Here is a 9,295-nt window from a genome sequence, read left to right on the forward strand (position 1 = left end):
AAACCCAAATATTTTGATTTCAATGTTTTTGGATATGCTTAAAAATTGGAATTCTGAGTCACAAGTTTGTTTTTAACTTAAAATTTTAAGCATCTATCCATCTGACTATCTATCATCTTTCTCTCATTTATTTATTTGTTTGTTTATTTGTTCTTGTACATATGTGTGGAGGTCAGAAAACAATTTACAAGAGTTGGTTTCCTTTTGCTACCATGCAGGTTCCAAGTATCTAACTCAGGTTGTCATTTAGAACAGGTTGTCAACATAGGCCTTAACTCAATGAACCATGTTGTCAACCTATTTTTAATTCTGAGAAGTCTCAATACTTTTTTTTTTTTAATAGCAACTTCACCATTTAAAAACCCTACCAACAGAACACAAAGGTTCCAGTTTCCTCCACATCTTTAGCAACACTTCTTTCTCTCTCTCCTTCTCTCCTTCCTCCTTCTCTTTAGGTAGTACTGGGATTTGAACCTACAGTCTCAGGTGTGCTAAGCAAGTGCAATAAAACAGAACCCTATTTCCAGTTTTGTGCACTCTTCCCCCAAAATTTGAGTCAGATTCTCTGCTCTTCCCATGACACTTCCCACCCATCTGATTCCCTTATAAGCGCTCTCCTTCTGTTTACCTATCACATTTTTATGGGGTTTTGTTTTGTTTTGTTGTTTTGAGACAGGGTCTCACGTAGCCTTGGGTAGTCTGCTGGTATAATGTTCTTGTGGAATGTATGCAATTTACTCTTGTTCATTCAAATGCTGATTTCTCCACCTCACTATCTGATTTCAATCCGGATATAAGTTTGTGTAAACATGCTACCATTTGTTCTCTGTATTGCCAATAAAAATAACCAGCCAATGCTGAGCAATAGAGAGAATAGGGTGGGACCTCCTGGACCAGAGGGGAGGAGAAAAAAGAAGTAGGAAGAGAGATCCCAGAGGAGAGGATCTGGAAACATCAGGAGAAATGAACTGGACCTAAGATATAACTAAAAAGCAAGTATAATGTGGGAAGTCTGAATGGGAGGAAGCTATGCAGGCTTGGAGGTTTAAGATGGAGTAATTATTGCCCAGTATTGTGCTCTAGATTAATTAAATAAATCCTAGTCTCTGTGTGGTGATATGGGTATACAGCTGGTTTAGGAATAATTGCTGTTTAACTAAAAGATAAATCAATATTAAATATTAATAATCATCAACAGTAGTCTTTCTTATTTTTGTTTTGTTTTTCAAGACAGAGTTTCTCTGTGTAGCCTTGGCTATTCTGGACTCACTTTGTAGACTAGGCTGGCCTCGAACTCACAGAGATCTTTTGTCTCCCCAAGTTCTAGGATTACAGGCATGTGCTGCCAAGCCATGTGCCTTCCGTAGTCTTGAACTGCTAAATATAATAATTGAGGTTGACCTTGAACTTTGGATCTTCCCTCCTCTGTTTACTTTCCCAAGTGCTGGATGATAGGCATGCATCTCCATGTCTGTCTTTCAACATTTGCTATATTTTGGTTGTTATTTACAACACATAATAACTATGTATTTTGTGGGGTGCAATGTCAACTTGACACGCATATGTAATATATAATGATCAAATTACAGAAGGTCTGCTTAGTGGGTTCAAAAATACATTTAAACAGGAGGATGAAGTTGTATTCCTGTGTTTCAAAATGTCTTAGGGTTGTGTCAATTCAGAAGCACAGTTACTAAAATTGGAATAATGCAGGAAGATTCCAATTTTCAGCATGGCCCCTCCACAAGGATGATATGCAAATTCATAAAATGGTCAATTTTTTTGTTTGTTTTTCAAGGCAGTGTTTTTCTCTGTAGCCTTGACTGTCCTAGTCTTGCTTTGTAGATCTGACTGGCTTGAACTCACAGAGATCTGCTTGCCTCTGCCTCCAGATTAAAGGTGTGAGCCATGGTGCCTGGCTGGTCAATATTTTTTTAATGTCTTACTATTGGCTTGGATTTTTGAGATAGTCTTGTTATGTAACTATACCTAACTTGGCTCTTTCTATGTAGTTCTGCTGATCTCTCATACTCACAGCAATCCTCCAGCCTCCAGTCTTCACACCTCTGCCTTAGGAATTCTGAAATTATGGATGAGCAATGAGCATCACTACACCCAGCTGCTGCTGCTTCTTATTTTTCCTTCTCCTCTTCCTTCTCTTCCTCTTCCTCCTTATCTTTCTTCTTCATCTTCATTTTTTGAGACAGAATCTCTGTATAACCCAGCCATTTTGGCTACACCAGCCACTTTTGGCATATAATTATTCCTAGAAGTCTCTTATAATCTTTTACATTTTTGTGGCATCATGCTCCTCCCCCACCCCATCCAGATGTCGTGTTTTGACATAGAATTTCACTCCAGCTCAGGCTGGCCTTAAACTCTCAGTCTCTTGAGGGTTAGGACTATAAGTATGAATCATTGTACTTACAATTACTAAGCCTGCTTTTAGAGGGTCTAAGTTCAAACCTAGAGTTATGTAGAGGAAGCTGAATTTTTGTGGAGGTCAGAAACTTAGTGGCAGTCTGGGTTTTGCCTCAGGGCCTGAAGCCAGAGAGGTCCCAGAGGGCCAAATACAGCTAAGACAAGGTCAGGCCGCTTGACAGGACTTAGGGCTCCTTGGGAAATCTGGGGTGAGAAAAGGGCTGACAGTGTAAACTGAGCAAGCCAGAGGACTAGCAGCAGGCCTTGGTAAGCCGGCTTTCCCAGCACCCTCTGCCTAGGGTCTCACACTGTCCTATCTCAGTGTCCACATCACCTGGAACTGAGGTTGGGAGCTGCCCAATGAATTGTGTCTGTCAAAGCCACCAGTGGCTTGACTTGTTATTCTTAAGAACCTGGAATATTGTGTGGCATGAGGGCAAATACCTACAAACACTTATGTCAGCACTGAAAACAATACAGATTTATTTATTTTCATGTATATGAGTGTTTTGCCTGTATCTATGTATGTGCACCATTGCATGCCCAGTGCTCTGGAGGTCAGAAGATGGTGTTGGGTCCTATGGAACTGGAATTATAAATGGTTGTGAGTTATCGTGTAGGTGCTGGCAACTTAGCCTGGATCCTCCACAAGATAGCAAGTGAGTGTTTGTAACAACTGAGCCATTTCCCCAACCCCTTGCATCAGCTTTTGTTTTCCATTTAGATTCCTAGTAAAATCCAGCATTAAAAGTTCAAAAATTTGTTTTTCAAATCCAAGGTGTATTTGTTCCTTCTGGCAGCCTTGTGAGGAAGGGATCAGTGCCTACATTTCACAGTAGAAAGCACTGAGGCTCAGGACCTGGTGTGGCTTCCCCAAGGAACATTTTTTATGCCCCAAAGATCTCTAGCTCAGGCCCCTTCTTTTGCTAACTCCCTGTGGACTGAGCAGAGGGCAGGCACACTTGTCTATATTTTGATACCACTACAATGGAGAGCCAAGAGTGTTCTCTACAGGCCTTCATGGTGGTGAGAGGAGCTGAGGAGATAACTCAGTGTTTGTTGTATGAACACGAGGATGGGAATCCCTTCTCCAATACCCATGTACTTAAGAACAAGCACACAAACAAATCCGAACACGCATGGTGGTGTGTACCTGTAATGCCAGTGCTGGGGAGGCACACAGCAGAATGCCTAGGGCTTGCTGTCCAGGCCGCCCAGCTGATACCATGAGGTATAGGTCCAGGAGAGACCCTGTCTCAAAAAATTAGGTAAAGCTGGGCACTGTGGCCCACACCTTTAATCCTAGCACTCAGGGAGGCAGAGGCAGACAGATTTGTGTTTGAGGCCAGCCTGGTCTACAAATCAAGTCCAGGACAGCCAAATAAACCCTGTCTTAACACCAAACCAAACCAAGCCAAGCCAAGCCAAGCCAAACCAAACCAAAACCAAACCAAACCAAACCAAACCAAACAAAACCAAAACCCAAAAAATAAGGTGAGGAGGGATTGAGGATGCTACCTTCCATCAACCTCTGGCACACACAGGCACCAGCATGTACACACATATAGATACACTTAACCAAAAACAAACAAAAGGAATGTGGTACCCAGTTTGTCCCAGGCTTAACAGAGAGTACCACAGAAAGAGTATAAGGAGGTGTTGTCCAATTTCATGGGACCTACAGCTTAGTGAAGAATACAGAAAACAGACACATGATTGTACAAACATGCGGGTGATTACACAGTGAGATAAACTCGGAAGGGTTTTTAACAAAGCCCCATGGGTATCCTTGGTGTAGAGAGTGTCCTTGCAGAAGCGAGGGACAGGTGGAAGATGTGAGGAGGGGTGGGTTTGTGGATGACACAGGTGACGGGCCTTGAAGACGGGGTGGGTCTGATGGGCCAGGGAGAGAACGACGCTTGGGAACCAGAATGGGGGTGCTATGCACCGACCCACACAGCGCTGGAAGGGGCCCAGATGTTTCCCTTCGGCGGAGAGGAGGTTAGGTGACTGTGGTAAAGTCTAGTTTGTCCATGTGGTGATGTCGCATGAAGCTGTATATTTTCACCTGGAGCTCAGAGGGATGGCCTGGATTGGCAGCGTGGGAGTCAGAAATGTCTGGATGGTGTGTCAGGGTTCCGCAGAGCAACAGAGCTGATGGACTAAATAGTTGTCACAGGGAGGACTTAGTAGATTGCCCCACCTGATGCAGGCTGGGTTGTCTACATGCTGGCAGTGGTTGTCTACATGCTGGAGAGGCTTAGAACCCAGCAGCTGCTTAGTCCACGGGCTGGATGTCTCTGCAGCCAAGGCTGGTGCAGAAGGGCAGGAACATTCCTGGGGAGTTGCTGGTCTTTATTCCACACTGGAAGTCTGAAGAAGCTGGAATGTGGGCTGGAGGGACTCAGTGGCTTACTGTTCCTGACTTCAGTTCCTAATTACCGATGTTGAATGACTTAAAACTGTTTGTAATTCTAGCTCCAGAGGCCTTGATGCGTCTGCTTTCCTCAGCACTTGCATGCATATGCACTTACCAACATACAGACACATACACCTACATACACACTTTTTTTTTAAAAATAAAGATGCTGGAACAGTGGGGCATGGTGGTACATATCTTTAATTCCAGCACTTGGGAGGCAGAGGCAGGTAGAGCTCTGTGAATTCAAGGTCAGCAGGGTTTACATAGGGAGCCCACAACATCCAGGGGTACATAGCCTGTGTCAAAAAGCAAAAAACCAGTCTCTGTGAGTTCAAGGCCAGCCTGGTCTACAGAGTGAGTACCAGGATAGCCAGGGCTGTTACACAGAGAACTGTATCTCAAAAACCTAAACCAAACCAAACCATCAGTGACAACAACAACACCCCTAAACCCAAAACCAACCAAACAAAAAGAGGCTGGAAGCTTTTGCTTTTTAAACATTTCATGAGTTTAGGTGTTTTGCCTACATGTATGTCTGTACTACTTGTGTACAATGAAAACAAGAGGAAGGTGTCAGCCCTCCTCCTACTCCTGAACAAGAGCCACAGATAGTTATGAGCCACCATGTGTATGCTGGGAATCAGTCAAGCCTGGATCCTCTGGAAGAGCAGTGGCGAAGCTCACAGACCCAGAAGCTGGGTTCTGATGTCAGGGAAGGGTAGCAGCAGCAGCAACAGCTACAGAGTAGATGGACTCACCCACAAGGAGCCAAGGCCAGAAGGCAAAGGGAGTACCACTTCTCCTTTGGATTTATTTGTATCTGGGTTAATACCGGAAGGTGCTGCTCCTCTGCTGAGGACCTTCCCTTCTCAGTTAATCATTGTAGGAATCACCCTCAGACTCATTGAGAGGCAGGGGTCTTAGTTGAGTCCAGATTTAGTCAAACGGACAACGAAGATGTTAACCTAAGTTTTGAACATGGAAGGGTTTGACAAGAGACTAGAACATAGAGCAAGAAGTAAAGAGAGTTTGTGAACATATGTAAATCCAATCTCCTGGTGGCCTCGTGCCTCGGTGTCAACTCCATTCTCCCCACTGTTGAGCCTGGAAATCTGGAGCTGCCTCTGGCTCCTTTGCCTCCTTCATATCCCCTGGTGAGTCTGTTTTCAGGTCTTGCCAGTTAGTCTTCAGATGCATCCAGAGTCAGTCCCTTATTTCCACCATCTCAATCATTATCACGCCATCCCGAATCATGGCCACTTCTCAGTTAAAGCAAGCAATGCCCCTTGCCTTTTTATGGAGGTCAGATGCTGCATCTATATCCACACGGCAGCAGGAATGAGTCTTGCTTGTAGATACATCACTTTACAGGCCTAACTGGTCCAGAACTTGAATTTGCAACAATCCGAAGTACAGGGCTTGTTTCCCACGCACAGCTCAAAGTGAGTCTTTTTGAAAAGTATATTAGATGATGTACCTCCTGTGCTCAAAAATCTATTGCTTCCCAGTTTCCCTGGGGAGAAGCTGAGGCAGGATAGAAAGGCAGGGAATAATAGAGACACGTGGAGAAAGTCCGGGAGAGGAAGTGGGGCGGGGTCCTGATCTGTCTTTCTGCTGAGAAAGGCAGGGACTTCAGACTCCACTGACCTAACGGCCACAGACAATCTGTCTTTTCCAAAATACATCTTGTCAAAGGCAATAAATAAGTTGCACATGTTTAGGGCCAGATGATGCATTGGCAGAGACACTTCCATCAAGGACATCAATGACAATGATGACAGGAACTAGGCTAGGCTTCCTTAGGGTTAAAATGGTGTATGATCTCATTGTCCTGGCGCTTCTTCCTGCTAGACTTAGATGATGCTGTTTTTAAGTGGACCTGACCACTGTGTTTACTGGGAAAACCTCTAACTTTTAATCTCCTTACAAATTACACTCCTTACACAAAGTTAGAAGGAAAGGAAGCGGTTTCTTATCAACTTTTGGAGATTACCTTGAGGGCCACCAAGATCCCATAAACCCCATGTACGTGGGAACATGACAGTGACTCACTGAGAAGCCCCACTTGTCTTATCAGGAGTGTTTTACTCTCTTGGAGCATCACTCAGAGCAGGTGCCGCTACGCCTGGTTACTATTTTCTTTTATTTTTGTACTAAGGATTGAACCCAGGGCCTCACAAATACTAAGCCAGAACGTTTCCACTGAGCTGCACCCTCACTCTTTGTCTTAGGTTGTACTTTGAGACAGGCTCTTTTGAAGCTTCTCAGGTGGGCCTTCAACTTGTGATCCTCCAGCCTCAGCCTCCTCAACAGCTGGGATTATGGGCCCTTGCTGCCATCCTGCTTTGTATTTTGACACAGTGCTTATAAATCTCTAAAATGTTGTTTATTGCTCTCTTCACTACAACGAAATCTCCAGGAGGGAGGGCTTCTTCCCATCTTGTTTACTGTGCTGTTTGCAGTACCTGCCATGTAGCCAGTGTGTAGTACTTGGAGGATAAGTCAACTCCCACGTGGGTGGGAGTATCTGAACTTTACCATGTCCCAAACCCATACTTTCTCTCCTCCTGTTTTCTGCTGTCTCATTCAGGTGTCTACATCTGTCTTAGGGTCTCTATTTCTGTGATGAAACACAATGAACAAAAGCAACGTGAGGAAGAAAGTTTTATTTCGCTTATGCTTACATATCACAGTCCCTCACAGAAGGAGGTCAGGGCAGGAACCTGGAGGCAGCTCACGGAAAGGCAATAGAAGAGAGCTGATGACCGGTTTGTTCTCTGTGGCTTGCCCACCGGCCAATAATGTGGGGATATTTTCTCAGTTGAGGTTCCTCTTCCAACATAGCTCTAGTTTGTGCCAAGCTGATATAAGCCTAGCCGGCACAGTCTAGTCCCAAGAGTCTTCCTGAACTTTTCCTCACCCTTCACTTTGCACATCTAGTTGATCAACAAGATCTACTGCTTTTACCTCAGAAGTGAGACTCAGCCAGCTGTGGTGACACATGTTTGCAATTCAAGAGCTTGGGAGGATGGGACAAGAGGATTACTATGAGTTGAGCCTAGCCTGGGCTACAGATGTCTACATCTTTCCATCTCTATTGCCCCACAACTTTATCTTAAAGTACCATCTCCTGGACATCACGATTACAGGAGACAGCCTTCCAGTTTGTGTGTGTGTGTGTGTGTGTGTGTGTGTGTGTGTGTGTGTGTGTGTGCCAGCCTAAGTGTACTTTGAGCTCTTAAATTTTTCTTCAGGCTTATTTGTGTAGCCCTGGCTGTCCTGGAACTCGATTTGCAGATCAAGCTGGCCTCAAACTCTATCTCCTGAGTGCTGGGATTAAAGGCATGTACCTCCGGGTGGGGCATTTGTGCTGGGCAGCCCACCGACCTAACCTTACTGAGGTCTGCAGATAGCTCACTCAATGTTATGTTGGTTAGCCAATCACTTTGTAACAAGCTTGCCCGTGCTGAATGTCATCCAATCATGTAACTGCTAATCTGGAAATTCCTGGTTATTGCTCAAACCCTGAAAGAATCAGACTAACTTTGTAACCTATGTTTCTTTAATTGCCTTATAACTTATATTTTCAAGTTTTAGGCCCATGTTAATTAAAGCCTCTTAGTGCTTCTCCATAGAGCCGAGGAATGTAAAAGTTCCTGACATTAGCCATCTGTGAGGGCAGAGATAAGGAAGAGAACAAGCAGAGATCTCTCTACTAAATGGAAAGAAAATCACCAGCTGGTGCCTGTGAGATGAGCTTTGTTTGGAAATAGGCCAAATGGACCCAATCCTTCTCCTGAATAGCTCCTGACCTTTGATCCAAAGCCTGTAACTCCCACTCCTCAGAACAGACATGGGATGAGTTAATCACTCTCCCACCTTTAATTGTGGCTATATCTCATATGGCAGGAAATTCCAAACTGACTTGAAGATCAGATATTTAAGACAGGGCTGACTGGACCTAAGGGTGCCCAGAACCAACCAATTATTTTAAAAGTTAAATACCTCATCCAATCATGAATTGCCAAGGAGGCAACCCCTGGAATTTCCCGCGCCTTGTCTTTTAAAAACCTAAGGTCTTTGTCTCCTGGTGCCACTCCTTGCTGACCAGCAGGGGTGACCCCATTGTGCAATGGTAAAAACAAACCTCTTGCGATTTTGCAGCAATGATTAGTTTCCTGGGTTCTCTTCATACCTTCTTATATTTAGGCTCATGCTGGGTCTAACACCCTAATAAAAACCCTGCTGTGCAGCTGTTCTGGACTCCCCTCTCTGCTTTGGTGATGGTGGAGAGACCAAGCATAAGCCCAAATAAAGCTCTTTGCTCTTGTATAGGTGGTCTGGCTCCTGGTGGTCTCTGGGGACCTTAAGATATGGGCATAACAATATCTTTTTTCCTTATTATTATTCTACAAACAATACTGTAAAATTGCTACTTATGTGGAATTTATA

At 44.3% G+C, this 9,295-nt stretch overlaps 1 pseudogene; it reads left to right on the forward strand.

Moving 5' to 3' along the window:
* Positions 1–1,670: 1,670 nt before the first annotated feature.
* Positions 1,671–1,784, forward strand: LOC129683066 (U6 spliceosomal RNA; annotated as a pseudogene).
* The last annotated feature ends 7,511 nt before the right edge of the window (positions 1,785–9,295 follow it).

The sequence above is a fragment of the Psammomys obesus genome, unplaced genomic scaffold, assembly GCF_907164565.1.
Source record: "Psammomys obesus unplaced genomic scaffold, mPsaObe1.curated_primary_1811, whole genome shotgun sequence".
NCBI classification, from domain to species: Eukaryota; Metazoa; Chordata; class Mammalia; order Rodentia; family Muridae; genus Psammomys; species Psammomys obesus.